Genomic DNA, 27,129 nt, shown 5'->3' with positions numbered 1-27,129 from the left:
CCTGGAGAATCCATCGGACAGAGGAGCCCACAGGGTTGCACAGAGTCAGACGTGACTGAAGTGAATTAGCACTAGCACGTGCTGAAGGGAAAACCTGATCGCTTCTGGATTCCATAGGTCTTTATCAGGCAGGTCTTCATAGAACACACCAGACCCCCTGCCAAATGGGCTTCCCTAGTGGCTCAGAGGGTAAAGAATCTGCCTGCAATGCGGGAGACCTAGGTTCAGTCCCTGGGTTGGGAAGATCGCCTGGGGAAGGGAATGGCAGTCCACTCCAGTATTCTTGTCTGGAGAATTCTATGGACAGAGGAGCCTGGTGGGCTACAGTATATGGGGTCAAAGAGAGTTGGACACGACTAAGCGAGTAACACTTTCACTTTGTGGAGCACCCCATCTCTCCCACCCCTACCGCCATGAGGAGTCCGCTTGCATTGTGGCACATGCCAAGAACAAAGAACACAGTGTGTTTTTCATCATCTTATTTCATTCACAGTTTTGCCAGGTCTTCTCATTATGAGGGAAGCAGCGATGGTCCCTCCAGGGGCCTTTCCTTGCCGCTGCTTTGCTGTTGTCCAGTCGCTCAGTTGTGTCCAACTCTGCGACCCCATGGAGGAAGAGTCGGAAGGAAGGCTTCTCTGTCCTTCACCATCTTCCGGAGTTTGCGCAAACTCATGTTCATCAAGTCAATGATGCCATCCAACCATCCTCTGTCATCCCCTTCTCCTCCTGCCTTCAGTCTTTCCCAGCATCAGGATCTTTTCCAATGAGTTGGCCCTTCGCATCAGGTGACCCAAGTATTGGAGCTTCAGCTTCAGCATCAGTCCTTCCAATGAATATTCAGAATTAAAGTCTCTGCTTATCTCTGCTTATTGAAAACACTCTGGCATCATCATCGTGAAACTCATAATAATTATTGTACAAAAGCCCTGTATTTTCATTGTACACTCAGTCCTGTATTTCATTGTACACTCAGTCCTGTAAATCATGTAGCTGGTCCTGATACTGGGAAAGTTTCTTGGTCACCTTCTCCCTTCCTTCCCTGTCCCCAGCCTCAGGGCTTCTTGCAGGGCCAGGACTGCACACCATCACAACAAAGGGTATGTTCCCAGAACTTCCCTGGTGGTCCAGCAGTTAAGACTCTGCACTTCCAGTGCGGAAGCCACAGGTTCGATTCCTGGTTAGGGAACTAAGATTCCCCATATAGCATAGTATGGCAAAGTTAAAAAATGAATTTTTAAAAATGTCCCTTTTTGGTGATGGCAGAGTATTTAGCCAGACTTGGGGCCCTTCTACGGCATTGCGTTCTCACCCTGGTCGTACACCATGAAGCGTGAAGAGGCCACTGCCCAGGATAACGTTCATGGTGTGTGTCCTTGGCGCCCTCTGATATCACAAGGGATGTTTCAGGATTGTTTCCCAGAGAACTGCCAAGACCATGGGCCTTGGCCCTGAGGACTTACTTTCTTATCACAGAACTTGTCTTGGTTGCACTGGATAAATAGAATAATGATGCCGCTTGACAGGCACTTTGCTCTGTTTGGCAGGAATCCACATTCCAGGAGCAGGAAGGGAGAGGGCTGTGAGGAAAAGAAACTTGGGATGCTTGGAGCTTCCCGTTCTGATAGCGTGACCTTGGACAAGCACCAGAGATTCTCCCCATCCCAGTTCTTCGTCTATAAGATTACTGACTCCAAAGTGACTTCGTGAGGCTGGTTGGTTAAGGGGCTCTGAGAGGGGCCAGGACTGTGGCTGGCGTGTAGGGCCACCAGCTCCCCTACCCATCCAACAGGTCTCTGGCCAGAACAAATGGCCACAGAGTCTGCAGATGAGTGTGGGCACAGTCTCTGAGGACCAGCCTCATTCAGTGTGGCTGACCTGATGTGCTTGTCCCCCTGCTCCCCTTTACCTGCCCTCAGCACACCTACACCCACACCCCCACACCTGTGGAGGTGCTTTCCTCTGCAGGACCGGGAGCTGCTGATCTGAGCTTCCCCAGCCCCAGCCTGCCCAGAAGCCTTCCAGCCTGAAGCAGATATCTGAGGAAGACTCGGGATGGACAGGGGAGGGAAACCGCGAGGGAGGAAGGAGACCCTTGTGGTCCAATGAATGGGGGATGACTGGAGACTCATCTCCATAGACTCATCCCCACCAGCACTTGCTGCATCTTTCCCAGCAGCTGGTTCATGGGCACTGTTGGGAGAGGCAGAAGCAAAGGCTAGTATGTCGTCTCCCCCACCCACCCGGCTCTGGCCGAGCCCGGGGGGCTAATCAGCCGTGCAGAGGCAGGCTGTACAAGGGAGGGGGTGCCTAGAGGATCTGGAATGTGCCCAAGGAGATATCCCTGCTGCAGGGAGTGGACCGTGGAGAGCCTGGGGCAGCCAGGCCTGGCTGGGGCAGTTAGTACATCTCTGAAGCTCTCCTGGTGGTTGAGTGGCCAGTGCATCTCTTCTCCCAGCTGATACCCTCGCTTTTAAGGGGCATCCTGGGAGGACAGGGTGGGTGGAACAGTGAGCAGGGTTGGAGAGACGCAGAAGGGGAAGACTTCGGATGTGGTTAACAGCTTTCTTCAAGCAACACAGTCCTTTCACCAAATAGGAGGAGCAAAGAGTGGGAGTGGGGTGGGGCTGGAGACCCGAGGCTTCTCTTTTTCTCTCTGAAGAATCTTATTTTACATCTTTGTTGTTGTTTTAACACATATTTACTTTATTATTTATTTATGTTTAAAATTAATTTTTCTTGGAGCATAGTTGCTTTGCAACGTTACGCTGGTTTCTTTGTTGTTCAGTCGCTAAGTCACGTGCAGCTTTTTGCGACGCCATGGACTGCAGCATGCCAGGCTTCCCTGTCCTTCATCATCTCCTTGAGCTTACTCAAATTCATGTCCATTGAGTTGGTTATGCCATCCAGCCTTCTCATTCTCTGCTGTCCCCTTCTTCTCCTGCCTTCAATCTTTCCCAGCATCAAGGTCTTTTCTAATTAGTCAACTTTTTGCATCAGGTGGCCAAAGTATTAGAGCTTTGGCTTTAGCATCAGTCCTTTTTATGAATAGTCAGGGTTGATTTCCTTTAGGATTGACTGGTTTGATCTTGCTGTCCAAGGGACTCTCAAGAGTATTCTCCAATGCCTCAGTTAGAAAGCATCAGTTCTTCAGTGCTCAGCCTGCTCTAAGGTTCAACCCTCACTTCCGTACATGACAACTGGAAAAACCATAGCTTTGACTAGCTGGACCTTTGTTGGCAAAGTGATGTCTCTGCTTTTTAATACTCTGTCTTGGTTAGTCATAGCTTTTCTTCCAAGGAGCAGGGGTCTTTTAATTTCATGGCTGCAGTCACCATCCTCAGTGATTCTGGAGCCCAAGAAAATAAAAGTATCTCACTGTTTCCACTGTTTCCCCATCTATTTGCCATGAAGTGACCGGACTGGATGCCATGATCTTTGTTTTTTGAATGTTGAATTTTAAGCCAGCTTTTTCACTCTCCTCTTTCACCTTCACCAAGAGGCTCTTTAGTTCCTCTTTGCTTTCTGCCACAAGGGTGGTATTATCTGCATATCTGAGGTTATTGATATCTCTCCCAGCAATCTTGATTCCAGCTTGTGCTTCATTCAGTGTTGTTAGTTTCTGCTGTACAGCAAAGTGAATTGGCTATACGTGTACGTATATCCCCTCTCTTTGGGATTTCCTTCCCATTTAGGTCACCACAGAACACTGAGTAGGGTTCCCTTATTTTATATCTTATAAATACTTATTCCTTGTAGACAGCCTAGGAAAATGCAGGCGTGCCAAAGTAAAAAAAATATCTCCCCATCTGAGAGATGCCATTTCCTTCTCTAGGGGATCTTCCAGACCCAGGGATCGAACTCGTGTCTCCTGCATTTCAGGCAGATTCTTTACCATCGGAGCCACCATGGAAGCCCACATTGCTAACATTTGGGGCTATGTCCTTCTGGACATTTTTCTCTATGCATAAACGAAATTTCACTCTCTGCGTTTACACTACAGTGCTGTTTTGTTATCAGCTTTTGTCCCTTGTTGCCACATCAGAGACTTATTTCATGCCCATAGATGTGGATCATGGAATTTTTAAAATGGCAGTGGAGTTTTGCAAAGTTTGGGTGGGCTTATTCCCCTCTTGTTGGAAATTTAGGTGGTCCTTTTCCTGCTCTTGTTACTCATGTCAACAGCACTGTGTCCTGGTAGCTTCATCTTCATATGTGTCCTTAATTGTTTCCTCAGAAGATATTTTGATAAGCTTTCCATAATATATATTTCATTCTAAACTTATTTTTTTTTAAATTGAAGTACAATTGATTTGTAATACTGTGTTAGTTTCAGATGTACCGCAGAGTGATTCACATATATATATGTATGTATATTTTCAGATTCTTTTCCACTATAGGTTATTACAAGGCATTGAATATAGTTCCCTGTGCTATACAACAAATCTTTGTTGTTTATCTACTTTATATATAATAGTTTGTATATGTTCATCCCATGTTCCTAATTCATCCCTCCCCCTCTCCATAGGATACATTTCTGTGGGCATTTTTAAAGCTTTAGATGAGTGGTTCTCCAGCTCCCTGGCAAGGGGCATTTGGCAATGTATAGAGACTATGCAGGAGACCCGAGTTGGATCCCCAGGTCAGGAAGATCCCTGGAGGGGAGCTTGGCAGCCCACTCCAGTGTTCTTTCCTGGAGAATTCCATGGACAGAGGAGCCTGATGGGCTGCAGTCCATGGGGTCTCAAAAGAGTCAGACATGACTGAGTGACCAACACTTGCACTTTCAGAGACACTTTTGTCTGTCACAGCTAGAGGTGAGGTTGCTGCCAGGATCTAGTGGTAAGGAAGCATGATGCTGCTAAACATGCAGCAATTACAGGACAGCTCTCACATCAAAGAATTATCAAGTTCAGAATGTTAACGAGCACCAACGTTGAGAAACTCTGCTGTGAACACATGAATTCCACTTCTCTCCACCGAGCTTTATTAAGATATAATTGACACATAACATTGTATAAGTTTAAGATGTATAATGTGTTGATTTCATCTATTGATATTTTGCAAAATGATCGCCACCATAGCATTAGCTAACACTTCCATCCTGTCTCATAGTTACCATTTCTCTTTTATGGTGAGAACATTTAACTTCTACTCGCTTGACAACTTTCCAGTGTAGGTAGATCCCCAGAGCTTGTTAATCTTGTAACTGGAAGTTTGTACCTTTGACCAACATCTTCCCATCTACCCCTGGTAACCAGCCCTTTACTCTCTGGACCTCTGAGTTTGACTTTTTTAACCTCCACACATATATGAGATCATGCAGTATTCATCTTTCTCTTACTTCACTTAGTGTGATGCCCTCAGTGTTCATTCAGATTGTCCCAAACAGCCGGATCTCCTTCTGTCTCATGGCTGGATAATATTCCATCACACACACATGGATATTTTTAGTTTTGGTAATATTTGTGATGCTGGAGCTTGCAAGCCTCCAAGGAAAACAAGGTCAAGGTACTCAGTTTAATTGGCATGCAACTCAGACCAACCCAGTCCCATCCTGTCTGCCACTTGCAGAGTGCCCGCACTGTTTTGGAGAAGGGAAATGACTAATGTGAGCCACTTGGAGCCTGTCCTTGCATCCAGGAGAGAAAGAGGGGCAGGATGCCCCAGGAGGAGGTACAGGAGAAGGGGGCACAGAGAGAGAAGGAATGGGGAAGGGGGTGGTGCTGTCTGGACAATGCCGTCCTTGTTGCAATGAAAAGATAATTGTATGTATTCTTTAGGGACCTGAAGGCCAGTTCCGGGCACTGAGAACCCAGGCAGGGAAAACACACACCACTGCAGAGTGCAGGAGCAGGGAGTGATCAGAAAGCCTCTATTGTCTCCCTGAAGCTGGCATGGGGAGCAAGAAGTCCTGTGTCCTGGGGCGCTGGCCAGGGCCCACCCATTGGGAATGGAAAACATCAGTGCTCCCCATGCTGTATGTTATGAGGTTGTGAGATAATCCGAAATGTTATCCTATCCATAAAGTCTCCTTTTCAGGCAAAGCCACGGCTCTAATGGAAATCGGCTACTTCATTTATCCATCTTTGAAATGTGTTTTAGCTGTCCCAAGTGAAAGTGAAAAGTTAAAGTGTTGGTTGCTCAGTTGTATCCAACTCTTGGTGATGCCATGGACTGTAAACCATGGGATTCTCCAGGCAAGAATACTGGAGTGGGTAGCCTATCCCTTCTCCAGGGGATCTTCCAACCCAGGAATCAAACCAGAGTCTCCTGTAGTGTAGGTGGATTCTTTACTGTTGGAGCCACCAGGGAAGCCCTATAGCCATCCATTCATATAATTAATATTTCCTGAGCTTCTTTAGATGCCAGGCCCCATGAAACCCAGGGAATAACACACAGTCCCTGTCCTCATGGAGCACAGACCCTTCAACAACGTGTCAGGCAGTGTGTGTGCCATGAAGAGGGACATACGTTAGGTGGGAACACTCTATCTAATGGGGACGTGGAGGTGGGTGGAGGGGGCCTGGTGTCAGCGAAACTTCTCGAAAGACGTGATGTCTTGGTAGATACAGAGGCCAGAGTAGTGGTTACCAGAGGGGAAGGGGCCTGGGGAGGGGCACAGGGAAATGTGTGAAGGGGGTTAACTGTATGGTGATGGATGGAAAGGTGGTAAGCAATCTGTAGTGTAGTTGTCACAGGTGAAACATACAATGTTATAAACTAGAATAAAGTGAAAGTGAAAGAAGTTACATCAATAAAAAATCAATTTGAACAGTTAAAAAGAGGGCTTCCCTGGTGGCTCCGTGGTAAAATATCCACCTGCCAATGCAGGAGACAGGGTTCAATCCCTGATCTGGGGCGATCCCACATGCTGCAGAGCAACTAAGCCTGTGTGCCACAACTACTGAGCCTGGGAGCTGCAAGTACCGAGCCCATGTGCCACCACTACTGAGACCCGCATGCCCTAGAGCCTGTGCTCTGCAACAAGAGAAGCCACCTCTGTGAGAAGCCTGTGCACCGGAGCCAGAGAGAAGTCCCACCTCGCCACAACTAGAGAAAAGCCTGCCCGGCACTGAAGACCCAGCACAGCCAAAGTGATGTCTAAGTCAAGAACGGAGGGACCAGATGGAGTTCGCCATAAGCAGAGGAATATAAACTTTTCTCTGGAAGGCTTTGAAAGTAAAAAAAGGTTCTGGTCTCCCCAAGGCCATTTCAGTGTGGTCCTCTATGGAGGAGTGCAATTGAACTAGGTATGCCTTCAAAAATCAAGGTTGGGGACTTTCCTGGTAGTCTAGTGGTTAAGACTCTGAGTTCCCACTGCAGGGGACACGGGTTTGATCCCTTAGTTGGGAAACTAATATCCTGCATTCAGCCTGTTACAGCCAGACAAATAAATAAATAAAGTGGAAACAGTGACAGACTTTATTTTCTTGGGCTCCAAAATCACTGCGGACTGTGACTGCTTAAAAGACGCTTGTTCCTTGGAAGAAAAGCCATGACAAACCTAGGCAGCATATTAAAAAGTGGAGATATCACTTTTCCAACACAGGTCTGTGTAGTCAAAGCTATGGGTTTTCCAGTAGTCCTGTATGGATGTGAGAGTTGGACCCTAAAGAAGACTGGGAGCTGAAGAATTGATGCTTTTGAGCTGTAGTGTTGGAGAAGACTCTTGATCATCCCTTGGACAGCAGGGAGATCAAACCAGTCAATCCTAAGGGAAATCAACCCTGAATATTCATTGGAAGGACTGATGCTGAAGCTCTAATACTTTGGCCACCTGATGTGAAGAGCCAACTCCTTGGAAAAGACCCTGATGCTGGGAAGGACTGAAGGCAGGAGGAGAAGGGGACGACAGAGGATGAGATGGTTGGATGGCATCACCGACTCAATGGACATGAGTTTGAATAAACTCCGGGAGATAGTGAAGAAAGAGAAACCTGTGACCACATGGGGTTTGCAAAGAGTCAGACACAACTGAGCGACTGAGCAACAAATGAAATATGCGTTAAAAGGTAAATTGAGGCATAGTTTAAAAAAAAGAAACTTAAAAAAAAATCAGGGTCTTCTTTAGTCATCTTTTCATCACTGTCAATATTTCCATCACATATAAAAGTGAATGGGGTAATAGAGAAAACACCTTTAGTGCCACCACCACCCCAGTCCAAGCTCCCCTGCATGATTCTCCCCCTGCAGTGTCTCCCGACTGCTGCTCTTCCTCTTTAGTCCATCCTCAACACAGCATCCGGAGTGGTCCTACTAACACAGAGCCCTGTGCTACCGTGTGCTTAGTCGCTCAGTCATCCCTGGCTTTTTGCGACCCCATAGACTGTAGCCCACCAGGATTCTCTGTCCATGGGATTCTCCAGGCAAGAAAACTGGAGTTGGGAGCCATGCCCTCCTCCAGGGGACCTTCCCAACCCAGGGTCTCCTGCATCGAACACAGATTCTTTACCAGCTGAGCTACCAGGGAATCTCATGGTGCTCTGATCACACCTCTTCTCTGCTCAAACCCCTCCTGTGGCTCCCATCTCACTCAGTGTATGTGCTGTTCCTGCGTGGTGCCCTCCTGCCCCCTGTTACCTCCTTGAGCTCATTTCTAGTCCATTCCACTGGCCTCCTTGCCCTTCCACAAGCATCCCAGGCACAGTCCCAGGAGAGGCTGTTCTCCCTGCCCTGTGATCACTTTGGATGGGATCACTTTGGATCACTCTAGAAACTCAGTGGTTTCCTTACTTTGTTCTGGAAGTATAGTAGGAGCAGCTGAAGAGCTATGAACATTGGTTACGTAGACTCTCAGCCTCACTTCTTCATCCTTTGGTGCTTTCAGGCACTGAAGACACATACAGGGAGGAGAAAGGGGATCAGGAAGAGAAAATGATGTGGAGAAAAATGTCACAAATACTCTCTTTTATATTTGGATATGACAGGAAGTTTACAGGAAGGGTATGGGAGGAAAATAAATTTCAGTGAGTTATTTTTCTGAGCATTTGTTTTGTTTTGGGGATGTTCTCTTATACGACCATGATGGTGGTTTAGTCACTAAGTCATGGCTGACTCTCTTGATCCTATGGACTATAGCCTGCAAGCCTCTTCTGTCTGTGGGATTCTCCAGGCATGAATACTGGAGTGGGTTGCCATTTCCTTCTCCAGGGGATCTTCCCTACTCAGGAATCAAACCTGTGTCTCCTACATTGCAGGTGGATTCTTTACCATCTGAGCCACCAGGGAAGCCCTCCTACCACAGGATATCATTTACCAAATGGGTTGACTTGGCACACTTGTCAATTTTTAACCAGTGAGATACTGAAACACAGGTTATGGCTCAACAGAGCTTCCAGATTCTATTGATTTTATTTCAATCTTTAAAAAAAAAAAAGAAATCTAATCCTCTGTAAAGTGGTGAAACATTTATGGGCCTTGGAAAACACTGCCTCCTTGGCTAATATCCTTTTCCCTTAATAGCCTGCTTCAGTTGAAATGGTATTTTATTAATTTATTAACCATCAGAATCCTATTAAGAGACAGTGCTAGAGCTGGAAGGGATCTTAGAGATTTTTCCAGCCCTATGTGTGTGCATGCAAAGTCACTTCAGTCGTGTCCGACTGTTTGTGACCCCATGGACTGTGGCCCGTCAGACTTTTCTGTTCATGGGATTCTCCAGGCAAGAATACTGGAGTAGATTACCATGCACTGCTCCAGGGGGTCTTCCCAACCCAGGGATTGAACTCAAGTCTCTTGCATTGTCAGGTGGGTTCTTTACCACTAGCACCATCTGGGAACCCCTCTTCCAGCCTTCTTTACAATTAAGCAAACTGGGGACCAGAAAGACACAGCCCTAACAGTCTTAGGGCAGTGCTTGGGACTGGAGCCTAGAGATCTGAACTCTAGATTTGGGAGTCTTTCAGAGAAGACCAGTCTAGTGTCTGTGAGGGGAGCCTGTGAGGCTCCTGGGAACCCACTGGGCTCTAGAGGGGGTATGATGAGTGAGGAGAGCCACACCTCAGCCTCCAGCTGCCGTCTGAGAGCCTTGGTTCCTCTTTTGCTTTACATATATAGCTTCTGCATAAGATTTTTTTTGTGTAAATTAATGTATTTATTTTAATTGGAGGCTAATTACTTTACAATATTGTAGTGATTTTTTGCCATACATTCACATGACTCAGCCATGGGTGTACCTGTGTCCCCCATCCTGAACCCCCCTCCCATCCCTCAGGGTCATCCCAGTGCACTGGCCCTGAGCACCCTGTCTCATGCAGCGAACCTGGACTGGCGATCTATTTTGCATATGGTAATATACATGTTTCAATGCTATGCTCTCAAATCATTCCACCCTCGCCTTCTCCCACAGAGTCCAAAAGTCTGTTCTTTACATCTGTGTCTCTTCTGCTGTCTTGCATATAGGGTCATCGTTACCATCTGGGCTCAGTGCTACCCAGCAAGTGGATATCAGGGCCAGGTTGCCTGTTAAGTGCATGTCCTGGTCCACCTCCACACTACAGAGCCGCCTCTCAGCCATCTTGCTCTGCTGCTGCTTTTCAAAGGAAAATATTTGCCTTGGGGGAGCAAAGAGCAAAATATTTTAAAAAAGAATGCCTCTTAGCAAAGGATGACTTCATTTCTCCAAAGCTCTCTCCCTACCATCCATTCCTCTCTCACATGGACCTTCACTGTGACACTGACCAAGATTCCCAGGACGTGATTCTCAAGACAGGACATGAATCTTGCTCCCCCAGATGATCTCAGTGTTTTCATAATAATACGTTTCATTGCAGATCGGTCACATCACTACTACTCTCATTTATAATATGAAACCCACCGTCCTTCGGAAGTCTTACCTTCGCCTTTCACCAACTAGCCGTATAAAAGGTGATGGCTTGTTTTTCCTTGCCTTACTTTTCCTCATTATTGGTCAGACTTTTCATCTAATAAAGACTATTATTCCTTATTTGAATTGTTATTCTAATAGTTATTTTAGGCCAATGTTATTTTTCCTCAGTCAGGCAGTAGTGTTTCTCACTTGCCAGATCTCTCCTATTTATGATGGGTTTAGTGTCAAACAGACTTATTCCCAGTTCACCCAACTAGTGCATGTCCCTAAGCTAATCTTAAGTCTCCGTTTCCTCATCTATAAATGAGAATAATTATACTATTTAGTTTATTGCTGCATCATACTACAATGCTACATTATACTACAAGTACGTCATATGAAGTACTTTGAAGAGTATGTGATATGTAATGAGTATTTACTATTTTTATTTTTTATTGGAGTATAATTGCTTCACAATGTTGTGTTAGTTTCTGCTGTACAACAATGTGAATCAGCCATATGTGTACGTATCCCCTTCCTCTTAAGCTTCCCCCACCATCCCACTTACTGTTTTGATATAAGAGCAATTTTTGGTTAATCTCAGTTAGCCAAATAAATGAGAAAATCCAGGGTGTTTTTTCCCTTGTAGTGATGAATCGTATAATATACCTGGGGTTACTTTTCCCTTCAAGAAGTGAACATATGGAGAATGTGTATGTAGCCTGGGGTGAGTAACGTGATGAAACCAGGGTTTCTCTGTAGCCATGTAGCATATGGACTCAACAGATTGATCACTGCTACTAACATCCTTTCTGGTAAATTCCATCATTGCCTTGTGATGTGGGTTTTCAGAGTGATACTCCGTTCCATGTACCTTTAGTTTTTAGTACCAATCAAAGAATGAAGAGGCAAAGGTAACGTACAAAAGACTACCTTTAGAAGAACAAGGAGAGAGAATTTTCAGGCAGCAGAGCAAGGAGGGGGAACCCAGGTGACATCTAACCTTGAGTTGAGGATATGGTGCTAGGAGTTCAGGGAGGCCAGTGTGGCTAGAGTTCACAGAGAAGAGGACCAAGCAGCAGACAGTTGCACAAAGGGAACAGAGCTCTGGAGATGTGCAGGGAGTCCTCCCTAAGTGTTCCAGCTAAGTGCATGTGAGGAGACTACCTGAGGGCAGGAAGAAAGCCACACAACAGGAGCGGAAGGAACAATCCCTAGAGCTCACTGCTGCTGCTGCTGCTGCTAAGTCGCTTCAGTCGTGTCTGACTCTGTGCGACCCCATAGACGGCAGCCAACCAGGCTCCCCTGTCCCTGGGATTCTCTAGGCAAGAACACTGGAGTGGGATGCCATTTCCTTCTCCAATGCATGAAAGTGAAAAGTGAAAGTGAAGGCACTCAGTCGTGTCCGACTGTGCGACCCCATAGACGGCAGCCCACCAGGCTCCCCCGTCCATGGGATTTTCCAGGCAAGAGTACTGGGGTGGGGTGCCATTGCTTTCTCCACTAGAGCTCACACAGGGCTGGAAATAGTTTGTCTTCCCACCAGCCACAGTGGGAAGCCACACAATTCATCGTTGGGTATAATACTTAGAGAGATATTGCCTTGTTAGTGGGGGTATAATTAGCCCTAGACTAAAGATTGCTCTAGTCCCACCTGACAAAGCTTGAAAAAGAAAACTTGAGGTATAGAGATTCAATTTCAGAAGTTGAAAAGAGTTCTGGAGATTGGTAGCACAACAGTGTGAATGTACTTAACACTACTGAACTGTTGTTAAGATGGCAAATTTTATGTGTATTTCACTACAATTAAAAATAATACAGCCCACACACAAAAAGAAGCCTCAAAATGATGAAACTATTTATAGGTAATGTAACTGCATCCTAGAATACAGCTCAAGAGTATAATTATAGGATATGATTTTACATAATGGGATATAATTTATAGAATAATAATAATATTCTATAAAGAAACAAAAATATCTAGCACCAGACAAGGAAATATTCACAATGTCTGACATACAATCAAAAATTACAAGACAAATAAGAAGGAAAAAGACAGCCTATAAAGAGGAGAAAAGTCAATCAAAAGAAACAGATCCCCAAATGACACTTATATAATGGAATTATTAGACAAGAACACTAAGACTATATCCCATACGTTCAAGAAAGTAAAGAGTGAACATGAAAAGTAAAAAGGTGGATGACATTTTAAATGACCAAAATCAAGTTTTTAGAGGTGGAAAATATAAAATCTGAGGTTAAAAAAATACACTAGGTTGGACTTATGGCAGACTAGACACTGCAGAAGAAAAGATTAGTGAATTTGAAGACACCACAATAGAAATGATTAAAAATAAAGCACATAGAGAAAAAAAAGCTGAAAGAAGTGTAACTAACAGCATCAGTGAGCTGTGAAACAGTTTCAACTGACCTAACATAAAGTGTAATTAAAGTCCTCAAAGAAAGGATGGGAAAGAAAATATTTGAAGAAATACTGGCCAAAATTTTAAAAATTTGATCAGAATGAAGAATCCACTGGTTCAAGAAGTTCAACAAACCCAAGCACAAGAAATATGAAAAAAAAAATTGGAATTGCTTAAAACCAGTGATAATGAGAAAACCTTAAAAGCATACAGAGGGGGAAAAAAATACACATTACAGACAGATCAACAAAAACAAGGAAGAGAGCAAACTTCTTGCTCGGAACAAGGCAAGACAGAAGACAGTGGAGCAATATCTTTATAGTACTGCAAGAAACAAAATAAAGCTGTCAATTGAGCACTTTGTATCCAGCAAAGATATCTTTGAAATAAGAGGCTAAAATGACTTTTCAGTTCAGTTCAGTTCAGTCGCTCAGTCGTGTCCGACTCTTTGCGACCCCATGAATCGCAGCACCCCAGGCCTCCCTGTCCATCACCAACTCCAGGAGTTCACTCAAACTCACGTCCATCGAGTCAGTGATGCCATCCAGCCTTCTCATCCTCTGTCGTACCCTCCTCCTCCTGCCCCTAATCCCTCCCAGCATCAGTCTTTTCCAATGAGTCAATTCTTCACATGAGGTGGCCAAAGTACTGAAGTTTCAGCTTTAGCATCATTTCTTCCAAAGAAATCCCAGGGCTGATCTCCTTCAGAATGGACAGGTTGGATCTCCTTGCAGTCCAAGGGACTCTCAAGAGTCTTTTCCAACACCACAGTTCAAAAGCATCAATTCTTTGGCACTCAGAGCCTTCTTCATAGTCTAACTCTCACATCCATACATGACCACAAGAAAAACCACAGCCTTGACTAGACGGACCTTTGTTGGCAAAGTAATGTCTCTGCTTTTCAATATGCTGTCTAGGTTGGTCATAACTTTTCTTCCAAGGAGTAAGCGTCTTTTAATTTCATGGCTGCAATCACCATCTGCAGTGATTTTGGAGCCCAGAAAAATAAAGTCTGACACTGTTTCCACTGATTCCCCATCTATTTCCCACGAAATGATGGGACCAGATACCATGATCTTCGTTTTCTGAATGTTGAGCTTTAAGCCAACTTTTTCACTCTCCTCTTTCACTTTCATCAAGAGGCTTTTTAGTTCCTCTTCACTTTCTGCCATAAGGGTGGTGTCATCTGCATATCTGAGGTTATTGACTTTTATAGACATGCAAAAAAGAGAATCCATTGCCAGGAAACCTGCACTAAGAAATGTTAAAAGAAGTCCTTTAGTTATTAATAGATGGAAAATCTACCAGTTTGAAAAATTGATCAACATAAAGGAATGCTATTTATTTCTGATTCTGTTTAGCGTCAAAAATGTGATTATAATGAAAAAATATAAAAGACTTTTTCTTATCTTTAAAAGATAATGACTTTTTAAACAAAAATGGTAACTATATATTTTGGAGTTTAACACATATTAATATGTAGAAGTAAAATATGAAATTGCACAAAGGCCAAAAAGTAGATTATTATAAGATTCTTATATGATGTGTGAAGTGTTGTAATTATTACTTGAAGGTAGATGATGATAACCTAAAGATGTATACATACTATTAACGCTAAAACAACCACTGAAGAAACAAAGCAATTATCACTAGTAAACCAACAAAGGACATTAAATGAAATCATGAAGAATGCTCAAGTAATTCAAAGAAGACAGAAAAAGGTGAAAAAATGAACAAGTAACAGTTGGACAAATAAAAAACGCATAGCAAATTGGTAGAGGTAATCAGCGGTAATAGCACCAAATATAAATGATCTAAAGCAGGTTACCCAGTAGAACTGTCTGTGATGATGAAAAGGTTCTTTATCTGTCTTCTTTACTACTCAGTCACATGTGGTTGTAGAGTGCCTGTGGAGGGAATTTTAACTTTTGTTAAATTCTAGTTAGTTTAAGTTAAAATAAACACATGTGGCTAGTGGCCCTATTGGGCAGCATAGTTAAAAATACCCAAATTAAAAGGAAAAATTGTTAGATTGGATAAGGAGTGAAACCTATCTATATGCTGGCAAAACAAACTAGTTTTTTTTTAAGGTACAGCATCTTTTACAATAATTAATTAATCAATGTATCTTTGGTTGTGCTGGGTCTGCATTGCTGTGCGCGGGCTTCCTCTAGCTGCAGTGAGCAGGGCTTGTCTTGTGGAGCGCGTAGTCTAGGATGCACGGGCTTCAGGAGTTTCCGCTCATCAGCTTAGTTGCTCTGCAGCGTGTGAAATCTTCCCGGACCAGTGATCAAACCCATGTCCCCTGCACTGGCAGGCAGATTTTTATCCACGGTACCACCAGGAAAGTCCAGAAACTCTCTTTAAATCTACAGACATTAAATAAATTAAAAGTAAGAGGATGGAAAAAAAAATATATCAGGCAAACATTAAAGGCTGAGCTTTTTATGTCAAAGTCAGCACCAAGAGAACATCACAACTCTTGTGAGGACAAAAATTTTGTTTTGTCATCCTTGGTGTTACACTGTTGCTGGTGGGGACAGTCAAGGAAAGGATGGTGTATGAGTTTGCTAGAGCTGTTGTAACAAAATACCATGGACTTGGTGGCTTCAACAACCGGACATTTGTTTTCTCACAGTTCTGGAGGCTGGAAGTCCAAGATCAAGGTATCAGCAGGGTTGGTTTGTCCTGAGGCCTCTCTCCTTGGCTTGCAGATGGCCACCCTCTGCCTCTTGACCTGGTCATCCCTCTGTCCACGTGCACCCCTCATGTCTCTCTCTCACGAGGACTCCAGTCATATTGGATTAGGGCCCACAGTCACGGCCTCACTTTAACTTAATTGCCCTTTAAAGGCCCTCTCTCCCAAAGCAGTCATATTCTCACATAATGGGGGTTAGGGCTCAACATACGAATATTGGAGTGGAAGGGATGCAATTCAGCCCATAACAGGAAGGGAGATTATTCATCACCACTGTGCTCCCAAGAACAGTGTCTCCTGCTTCCAGGGTATGGTGTAATTGTCTGGGAACAGGCAGAGACCTCCTTGTGATGACCATGAGGCAAGGACCAGCCCAAGAGAGAGAAGGGCCCAAGGGTGGAGGGCTGTGGCTCACCTCTCAAGAGGGTTGTGGAGGAAGATAGAAGGAGGAGGAAGGGAACCCTGTCCACTCAGAATCTTGTGTGACTGCTATTATTTATGTTGAACCTTCTGACAACAAATTATTCCTCTCAGATACATCTTTTTTGTTACTTGAAGTATTACTATATATTTTTCCTTTTTGAATAATGAAAGAAAAGCTTCAAACAAGCAATGTTGTTTCTTCTGATGTGGAAGAGAGGAACCAACTGAAAATGCTGACCCTTCCCTAAGCCCACCAACTCTCCTCACCCACAACCAGCTGCCTCTTGTTGCCATGACAACATTCATGTGGAGATGCTACTTTTGGCTTCGCTTTGTTAATGTTGGGAGACTGGAGCAAGTTGATCAATTTAGCCCCTAAGGTTCAGGGTTTCTAGGTGAGGCTTGAAATTTGGAAGAGATGTAGGGGAAGGAAGGTCCTGAAGGAAGGTCCTGTGGGAGTGAAGGCTTTGGGGGCTCTGGGCTACATGATCTGTGAAAGAAGGTAGAGCAGGTCTGTAGAGCAATTTAAAACAGATGGATTTCCTGAAGTCACCACTGTGTTTCCATGGTAACATCTTAGCTGACTGTCAGTTGCTCTAAAGTGTTCTCCCCTCTCTGTGGACAGAATCTGGGTGTCAGTTGGAGGAAAAGACCCTGGACAGAATAAATTGGACTAACGTTAGAAGGGAGAAATTTGGGTTAGCTTCTAGGGCTTTTGGGGCTTCCCTGGTGGCTCAGACAGTAAAGAACCTGCCTGCAATGCAGGAGACCCTGGTTCGATCCCTGGGTTGGGAAGATCCCCTGGAGAAGGGAATGGCTACCCACTTCAGTATTCTTGCCTGGAGAATTCCATGGACATAGATGCCTGGTGGGCCACAGTCCATAGGGTCTTAAAGAGTGGGACACGACTGAGAAACTAACGTACAACGTGTATATTAGGGCTTTGGGAAAAGTCTCCCAAGAGTCAAGCCTCACGTCACCAGGGGAGATGAGAGCAGTCACCTGCTCTAATGACTTATGGGAATGGCGACAGCAGTTCTTGGGCGGAAAGGCTGTGGCGCCTTCCTGCCTGCCTCTAGGCTTTGTTAACCAGAGGACACTGGCCAACCTGTAATTTGTTCATTTAGTGAAATATTTATAGAGTGGCTCACATTAAATTCTGCTAGAGTCATCTATCACACGGTGAAATGCATGCCCGTCATGATGCATGCTGGTTGCCTACACCCTCCTATGATAGATCTGCAGCAAATAAAGGCTAATATTTTAAATCCTCTAAACAGCCACTTGCTTCCTTTCACCCACAGTCTTGTGATGCTTGGGGCACTGTGTTAGCTATTGAAGTTACAGAAAGGCATGCAACCAGGTACATTTCCTGCTCATGGGATGCTTACAACCTGGATGGGATGATGAACATTTTCCTGACAAGAATAAGTGTCAGGATCAGGTGGTATATGCTCCACATTCATGGTGCAGACAGTAAGCGCCATAGGAATTCCAAAGGGCAGCCTTTCTTCCAGGGCTGGGGTGATCAGGGAGTTCACGGAGGGGTGGGACTTGAACTGGGTTTGAATAAAGAGCAGTACTTGAGTAACAGAAAAGATCTTGGGAACAAGCAAGGGGAATGGCAGGAAAAGAAGTACTGAGACAGGAGTCAGTGTGGGTGGCTGTTCAGGAGAAGGAGCAGACTTACTTGAGAATGGTTTGTTCCATGGAGGGTGGAAAATAAACGTGACAAGGCAAAGTCAAGGGCTCTGGTTGTCGGGATTCCAAAGGGCATGGCAGGGAGTTTAAACTTTATCCTGTAGGCAGTATGGTTTGTCAAAGGTTTTAGAACAAAACAAACAAAAACCATAATACTGTAGTAGGGTGCTTAATCTGGTAGCTGTGCATAGGATTGAAGGAGGGAAGAAAGAGCCAGAAAGGTTGAATGGAAAACTGATTGAAGGGTTGGATGGTGGTTGAGGAAATGGAAAGAGGAATGCTTGGGTGCATGGATGGACTGAATGGATGGGAAGGAGGGACCCCAGGGATACTGAGAAGGAATAGACTGTAACTGATTGGATACAGCAGAACAGGTGAGGGGAACTGTAATGTTTGAGCTTTGGTGAGTAGCAAAGCAGTTCATAACTTTAAAGAAAGGGTGCTTATGAAACCTTGTGTTAATCAAAAAACACAAGAGGAAAATTCTTGCCTTTAAGTAACTCACAGCCAAGTACGAGGAGACCACTGTGATTAGAGATGCCAGGACAGAAGCATGTGCAGAGTCCAGGGAAGGGCTCACAGGAAGGAGTGGTCCTCCATTCTGGGGAAGAGGCGGATTGTCAGGAAGAGGTTTATAAGAGATGCGCTTGAACTGAAAGCTGAGGGACAGCTTATTTGAGGAAGAAATATGATGTGACTTCAGAGTTGACTTGGAGGTGAAGCAGAACATCTAAGTGGAAGCATTCATTCGTTCCATTCATTGTTACAGAGGGACTTCTGTGTGAGTCTGCCCTTGGGCAGGAATGAAGAGATGAGTGAGGCTCGCTCCCCACCATGGAGGAACTGCCCGTCCAGTGCGGGGAGGAACATTCACTGTATCCTTCAAAGGTCTGTTTAGAGACCTACAACCAACCGTGTGCTGCGGGGGGCACTGGATCACAGGAGTGAACAGAACGGACCAGATTCCTCCTCTCACAGAGGCCATCTGCTAGTTAAGAACTTTCTCACCAACAGGCAGAATTAGGCTAGGTAAGAAAGGACAGGTTGAAGGGGAGTGCCAAGGATGCAAAGAAAAGGAGTAGTGAATTCTTCGCAGACCATCTCCATCACCAGCAGTGTCAGGGTATGAGGGCCACCTGGTGAGTGGTTTCGTTTACCTCGCTTGGAGCCAGCCGTCTGTCTGTAGGGGCTGGGGTTGGGGTGAGAATGAAGTGGCTCTGAGGGATGAAGTCCAGTGTTGTATGTGCCCCCTGATTGTGAGATGAGAGGCTTGTTCCTTTGAGAAGGCACCTTTGTGGCTGGCACCCTGAGCCTGGCGTGCACGCCCTGGGTGTTTTGTGCACCAGGGCGGTGCACCACCACCCATGAGCAGTGTGTTCACCTGCTCCATGTCCATGGAGCCCTGGCACTGACACCAACGTCTGTCACAAGACCCAAGGCTCATGTCCTGGTTACAGAGTGGTCTCTGGAGAGTGGATGTTATGGGCTGAATTGTAATCCCACCTCCCATTTATAGGTTAAAGTCTTAACCCTCTGAACCTCAGAAGGTGGCTGTGTTTGAGATAGGTCTTTACAAGGTAATCAAACTAAAATGAAGTCATTAGCTATGGTTTTTCCATCCATGTACGGATGTGAGAGTTGGACTGGCTGAGCACTGAAGAATTGATGCCTTTAAACTGGTGCTGGGGAAGACTCGTGAGAGTCCCTTGGACAGCAAGAAGATCAAACCAGTCAATCCTAAAGGAAATCAACCCTAAATATTCATTGGAAGGATTGCTGCTGACTCTGAAGCTCCAATACTTTGGCCACCTGATGTGAAGAGCTGACTCATTGGGAAAGACCCTGATGCTGGGAAAGACTGAAGGCAGAAGGAGAAGGGGCGACAGAGAATGAGATGGTTGGATGGCATCATCAGCTCAGTGGACATGAGTTTGAGCAAGCTCTGGGAGGTGGTGAAAGACAGGGAAGCCTGGCCTGCTGCAGTCCATGAGGTTGCAAAGAGTTGGATACAACTAAGCGACTAAACAGCAACAAGGGTGGATCCTATTCAAGTAGAACTGATGTCCTTATAAACAGGAAAGCTGGGCGTAGATGTGCTCACAGGGAGATGCCAGGTGAAGATGAAGGCAGAGGTGAGGAGTGATGGGAGCTGAGACTGAAGAACATCAGAGGTCGCCCACAAACCAGTTTCGAGGGGAGTGGCCGGGCGATGAACCTCCCTCCACGTTCTCAGCAGGAAGGTTACTTGCCCACACCTTGATTTCGGGCTTCCAGCCTCCAGAGCTGTGAGAGGAAATGTCGTGCAGCCACCCAGACTGCGGGGCCTGCTATGGCTGCTCTCGTAGACTCAGACAGAGAGTCAGGCGTTCAGGAGCCTGTGGGCCCCGAGACCGTGGTGACATGGTCCCTGAGGGCCCTTCCCCATACTGTGGAAATCCGTGTTTTCCTTACGGGCTTGGAGAGTCTCAGTCAGAATTTTTGCTGTGACTGGCCGGCCCTCAGCTCCTTCAGAGAAGCTGTTGGCAGCTGTGAGGGGCGGGATTGTTGCTGTTGCTCAGTTGCACAGTCGTATCCGACTCTTCAGGGCTGATTTCCTTTAGGATTGACTGGTTTGATCTTGCAGTCCAAGAGGCTCTCAAGAGTCTTCTCCAGTGCCTAACTACAGCAGAACCTATGCAAATGCTCTGCTGGACAGGTGTTAGATTTGTGAGTAGGCAAGTTAGCAAAGAAAAAAATTTCATACATGCTTGTGGTGGCGTTCGGCAAGATTTTCTCCGTTATGTAGCATTTTAATGAACTGAGAGTATTTCCACTCCAGGTCCTGGCATGAAGGCCAGGGAATCATTTCTGATCATCTTCACCCGCCGCTGACTCTGCTGGGGCTGGAGGTGTAAGGAAGTTATGGAAACAGAGATTGGTTAAGAAGGTCCTCTGGACAAAGTATGGATCTGTTACCCATTGTTAGAGTTTTGGCAAAGCTTAGCTCTGGGGAAGGCTTCCCTGGTGGCTCCGACAGTTAAGAATCTGCCTGCAACGCAGGAGACCTGAGTTCAACCCCTGGGTTGGGAAGATCCCCTGGAAAAGAACCCACTCCAGTATTCTTACCTGGGAAGTCCCAGGGACAGAGGAGTCTGGCAGGCTGCAATCCATGGGATTGTAAAGAGTCGGACATGACTGAGTGAGTAACACTCTAGCTCTGTAGAGTTAATCTGCTCTTGTACAGACTAGCAGGAGGGTCCAGGGATCTGTTGCCCACCACCTGCTGGGGGTGAGCAGCTTGCTCTGGGCTCACTGTTGTCCTCCGGAACTCTCCAGGATGTGTTCCCTGGCTCCTCACAGGGACTGCTCTCAGTAACCCAGTCTCTGGGGAATGGAGCGTAATCACTCCACCTGCTGATTCAGCCCCTTTCTCTCGCTGACTTTTTGGAAGTCTCAGAAGCAGCCAAATGAACATCATATCCAAGATTATCTTGGCATAGCCGTTTGTGAGTTCTGCCTATAAAACTAAAGCTAGTGGCCATCCTTTTTTTTTTTTTTTAATTTGCATTCTATTGCTATTTTTCATTTGTCACAATTTTCCCCACACCCTTGAAGTTTATATATGAGCTTAGGCTGTGCCAGGCACCAGGCTAAAGACTCTGTGTTAAATTAACCTTGTTGTTTCTTCACAATACGTCTGTGAAGGAGGTACTGCAGTCATCTCCGTTTTACAGATGGGGCTTCACAAGGTCAGTGACACGATAAAGGTCGTAGAGCCAGTAAATGCTGGATATGTGCCCAGCACGTGGATTCCAGAGTCCATGTCCTTAACCCTTGCATCACATGGTCATCTGTTTGGGTCTGAATATATTAGAGTTGTAAAGGTGCTTGGAATGAGTCCCGCTCTCCAGTTTCAGTCTTACTTGGTGGATGTGGAGCAGGAGAAACACACGGAGCTTTGGGAACCCAGAGGAAGAGTTTGCCCAGGGTTGGGATTCTGGAAGTGAAAACGTTAGTCTCTCAGTTGTGTTTGACTCTTTGAGACGCTAGGGACTGTAGCCCCTAGCTACCAGGCACCTCTATCCATGGGATTCTCCAGGCAAGAATACTGGAGTCACCATTTCCTTCTCCAGGGGATCTTCCTGGACCAGGAATTGAACCTGTGTCTCCTGCGTTGGCAGGTGGGTTCTATCCAGGCGCCTCTATCCACAGGATTCTCCAGGCAAGAATACTGAAGTCACTATTTCCTTCTCCAGGGGATCTTCCTGGACCAGGAATTGAACCTGTGTTTCCTACGTTGGCAGGTGGGTTTTTTACCACTGAGCCACAAGGGAGTTCTGGGAGGCTCTCTGAAGGTGATGATGACTAAATTGGGAGCTGGAGAACTTTTCCATAGAGAAATCACGCAAACTAAGGCTTGGAGGCTGGACTCCACAAGACGGGGGGTGAACAGCAGCTCAGAGTAGCAGGGCAGCAGGGGCACAGAGAGGAAAGGGGGAGAGAGAGGAGGTGGCAGAATTGGAGATGGCGAGAAGGGGGAGGGCAGGCTGGGGAAGGCGCCATCTGATACACTAAGAAGTCAGGAAATTCCTTCCTGTGGAGAGCAGGGTGCTGCTGAAGGGCTCTGAGAATGAGTGGAATGTTTGGTTTTGTGGTTTACTTATTTATTTAAAAATATTTATTTGTGTGTGATCATGTAAATGCTTAGTCGTGGTGTGTGGAATCTAGTTCCCTGACTGCGGATTGAACTTGGGCCCCCTCTTGGCCACTGGGCCCCCTCTTAGCCACTGGACCCCCAGGAAGTCCCTGGTTTTGTGTTTTAGATACGTCAGTGCCATTGTTCTATGGAGGATGGATTGGAGGAAACAAGAGTACAGACAATAAGACCAGGGAGGAAGATGTTAGTCCAGGTGGGAGGTGGTGAGGGCTACGAGAGGAAAGAGGATGAAGATGGAGAGGATGTTGAGATTGGCCGGTCCTGACAATTGAGTCCACTGAGGGCGCGGAAGTCTAAACTAACACTGAGTGCTTGATGTGTACCAGGTCTGGTTCTAAGTGGCCTATTTTAATTCATTTACTCCCACAACAGGGCTTCCCTGGGAGCTCCGTGGTTAAAGAATCCGCCTGCCAATGCAGGGGATGCAGGTTCGATCCCTGATCCGGGAAGATCCCCTGGAGAAGGAAATGGCAGCCCACTCCAGTATTCTTGCCTGGGAAATCCCATGGACGGAGGAGCCTGGCAGGCTACAGCCCATGGGGCTGCACAGAGTCGGACACGACTGAGCGACAAAACAACGACAACACCCCCAGCTTTCCGAGGTTTCACGGGTGAGGATGCTGAAGCACAGAGAGGCTAGGTGACTTGGCCCGAGGGCAGGCGCATGGCCAGCCAGGGATGAAACAGAGACTCAAGTCTGGCTGTCACCTCCCCTCTTTGTGACCCTGCTGCATCTGTCCTGTGTGAGCTCGGGGGGCGGGGAGGGAGCAGGGGGGCGGCATCTAGATGAGCCCTCCTCCCCTCACCACTGTCGCCCTTGCTGATGACCAGGTGCACGGCCGTTGACCAAGGGTTTAGAAGGCAGCAGAGGAAGATACCGGGCTCTGACTTATGTGTGTTTAGTGGGAGATGCTTGGGGAACACCCATTGGAGACATTCAGCTCAGTCCCTTCCTCTCAGAGCCTCTTGTCACGGAGGCCCCGGGGGCTTGTACGCCTCCACTAAATCATTACACAGCTTTACATTTAGATGACAGCCAGATAAGAAAAAAAAAAAAAAATTGGTGGTGTCGAGTCTAAAGTCTCTCATAATCTGAAGTGATTCCTCTCTGTTTCCAGTTCACTGACTGGTTGGCAGATTAAAATGTGAAGGCTTGACGAAAAAATAGCAAAGTGCTGCCAACCTTCAGTGTCTGAGGCATAAAATTAAATTTAACGTTGTCTTACATGTCTGAAGCCTTGTCATCAGAAGGCTGGCCAGACAAATATGATTTAGAGGGTTAGGTTTTGAGAAATGAGTAGGAAAAATAAAATGTGGAATAAAAGAAGAGTGGGGATAATGCATTTAAAAAAAAAAAAGCATATCCAATGGTTTTAAGCAGTCCTGTCTGATGGCTTTGTTGAATATCGCTTCCTCTTTTGCCTGCTTGGCCAGAGAATTCTGCTGTGTTGTGCAAGTTATCCTACTGATATTGGGAAATTCAGCCACTCCTGACCACCTCGTCCTGGCCACCTTCTTCGCCTCTTTCACCACTCCTAATTCTCTGTACATCTCCTGTTGATCTTCTTTCTTGGGCTTTTAATCCCTGCCCCCCTCCCCATATTTTTTTGTCAGCTGCATGCCCAGTCTGGATGGGGACTACTTGCCAAGCTCTGAAGTTAAAAGCTAAGATCTGGCTGTCCCCTTCCATCCTAGCTGAGTGCACCCTTTACCCAGCTCCTCCGTCCCCTTCTGTTTCAGCCTCGCGTCTCTGTCCACAGTGGGATCTGGTGTCTGACGGCTACTGCTCCTCCGTGTGACGTCTTCAGAGGCTGTGGGCCAGTCTGTGTCCTGGCCTTCGAGGCTTGTCATTCCTGTCAATATTAGAAGCGAAATATAGGTCGGCCTCACAGCTCCCAGTGTTAAAAATGAAAGCTTCCTCCCCAGGCCGTGCAGGTTTGTAGATGGAGGTGGATTTTTTCCCCCTTCCCACCAGCCCCCTTTCTCGGTTGCTTCTTGGAGTTTGGCTGATGCTACTCTCCGTATAAGCATGCTAAGTCGCTTCAGTCATGTCCGACTCTGCGACCCCATGGACTGTGGCCCTCCAGGCTCCTCTGTCCATGGGATTCTCCAGGCAAGAATACTGGAGTGGGTAGCCATTCCCTTCTCCTGGGATCTTCCCGACCTAGGGATCAAATCCAAGTGTCTTATGTCTCCTGCACCAGCACTTGCGTTCTTTACCACTAGCGCCGCTCGTGTGAGAGGGAAGCTGAAAATAGAAGAGGGGCTGGAATCGTCTCCCTCGCAGACTCCGTTCCCAAACGTGAGGGTGGCCTGATCAGAAGCTGCGACTGGGTCCAGGGATGGAGCCTGGGCAGAATCCCTCTGCTCCAGAACCACCCAGCACAGCGCTCCTGCCGCAGCCACGTGACCGGGCAGTGGGATGCCTCACACCGTTGCTGCTAGGACCTGCCCTCTCAGCCTGCTCTCCCTCGTCCCTGCATTTGCACGATCTCAGGGGCCTCTGGCCTTGTTCTGTGATGTGAAGATGCAGGAGGCGAAAGCAGAGCCTTCTAATGTATTGCTAATAACGTGTGCTTCTCTCCTCTTGCCCTCTCGTTTCCTTCTTCTCCTTCTCTCTCCTCTTCTAGTCTGATTTGCCCTCTGATGTCGTTTCACCTTCATTCCATTGTGCCCTTCGACTCCTGCAAAACTTGGGAGATCAGTTTTCCTCCACATGAAGAGCCATGGAACTCTGAGACTTGAACACTTAAAAAAAATTTTTTTTGTTATTGGAGTATAATTGCTTTACATTGTTGTGTTAGTTTCTGCTGTACAACAGCGTGAATCAGTCATAGGTATACACGTATCCCCTGCCTCTTGAGCCTCCCTCCCACCCCGCCATCCCACCCCTCTAGGTCATCACAGAGCACCGAAGTGAGCTCCCTGTGCTATACAGCAGGTTCCCACTAGCTATCTGTTTTACACCTGAAAGGGCGTATACATCAGTCCCAACCTCCCAGTTCTGTCTTTGAATAGATCTTCACCTCTGCATTTCTCAGACAAGTCTGCTTGACAAGGGACTGCAGTGTCTGCTAGGGGACCGCAAAGAGAAGGCTGCTTCGACTTTTGGACTTTTCATAAGCCACCTCTGCAGCGTCCCGGCCAGTCTCAAAACCCAAACTCAGGCCTTCCTTCCCACAGCTGGAATCAGTGTTGCTTTTCTGGTGGAAAATGGAAGCCCGAGTCAGCCTCGGATGTAACCATTTTCCAGGGCTTCAAGGAAATGGCACGTATCCTGATTTGTCTCTCACCCTTCTGAATTGGATTTTCTCAGGGGTTTCTGTTGGGCTGGTGTGTGTTGGTTGTTTTTCTTTGAAACAGGAGTGGGGGAGAGGGGGAGAGAAAAACAGCTAGGAGGGGGACAGGCAGCTATGAATGCATTTACCACATAAATGGTGGGTCAAGCAGAAGTGTTACGGGTACCTGGTTTTCTAAAGCTGTAATCCAGGCCAAAGTGAATATGGTTTCTTAGGGAGTAGACTAGGAGGGCTCCGAAAGGAGTGACTGGGGGGCACCCTCTGTGAACACAGGGGGCTTCCTACATGGTGCTAGTGGTGAAGAATCCTTCTGCCAGTGCAGCTGATGCAACAGAGGCAGGTTCGATCCCTGGGTTGGGAAGATCCCCTGGAAGAGGAAATGGCAACCCTCTCCAGTATTCTTGTGTGGAAAATCCCATGGACAGAGGAGCCTGGTGGGCTACAGTCCATGGGACTGCAGAGAGTCAGACACAGCTAAGAGACTAAATAGCAGCAGCAGCTGTAGGAATAGCCTTCTCTCTCAGCCAGGGCACAGGGAATAGACCTTCCACGGCTGGAGCCCACCCTCTGGAGGAAACCCTAGGGTGCATCACTTGCCCTAGGGTTCAAGTGATGGATTCAGCCTGACCCCTGTTTTACATTGAGTCCTTGTCAGGTCACTTGGCTTTCTGCAGTTCCATTTCTTCATCTGGAAAATGGGAGGGTTGGGCAGGAGCTGTGCTACTCAATACTGGCTGCAGAACAGAATTGCTGGGGACCCTTTAACCACCCTGCATCTAGGAATATGCCTAGTTAATTTGCTCTCAGGTAAGGGAGGCCTGGCGTTGGTGGCTTATAAACCTCTCCAGGTGATGCTTCTGGGGAGCCAGGCTGAGAAGCTCTGCCCAGCTCAGGGTCAGAGTGTGCATGTGAATTACATGGATCTTGTTCAATTTCAGACTCTACTTCCGCGAGTTCCTGGGGAGCCAGAGGTTCTGTCCTTCCAGCAGGCTTCTGGAAAGGCTGGTCCTCAGACTGTGCTCTGAGCAGCAAAGGCGGGGATAGTCTTCAAGATCTTTGCAGGTCTGATATTCTACACTTCC

General features: G+C 46.6%; 1 protein-coding gene and 1 long non-coding RNA gene across 3 annotated transcripts in view; one reads left to right on the top strand and one right to left on the bottom strand.

Annotated features, from left to right (window-relative positions):
* The window catches only part of SCD5 (stearoyl-CoA desaturase 5), a 176,167-nt gene that overhangs the window by 23,717 nt on the left and 125,321 nt on the right, over window positions 1-27,129 (top strand). The window lies entirely within an intron of this gene.
* Window positions 14,366-27,129, bottom strand: part of LOC113894451 — a 60,339-nt gene continuing 47,575 nt past the window's right edge. Inside the window, exons 1-3 of one of the 2 annotated variants that reach the window (XR_003511588.1) lie at window positions 20,796-21,102; window positions 15,059-15,137; window positions 14,366-14,484 (exon numbers count right to left, since the gene is read on the bottom strand). This is a non-coding gene — a long non-coding RNA (uncharacterized LOC113894451). Of the gene's footprint in view, window positions 14,485-15,058; window positions 15,138-20,795; window positions 21,103-27,129 lie in introns of those variants that run through there. The other variant, XR_003511587.1, reaches the window with a different exon arrangement.

The sequence above is a fragment of the Bos indicus x Bos taurus genome, chromosome 6, assembly GCF_003369695.1.
Source record: "Bos indicus x Bos taurus breed Angus x Brahman F1 hybrid chromosome 6, Bos_hybrid_MaternalHap_v2.0, whole genome shotgun sequence".
Lineage (NCBI taxonomy): Eukaryota > Metazoa > Chordata > Mammalia > Artiodactyla > Bovidae > Bos > Bos indicus x Bos taurus.
The sequence above is the reverse complement of the archived record's forward strand: the minus strand, read 5'-3'. Positions and strand labels throughout refer to the sequence as shown.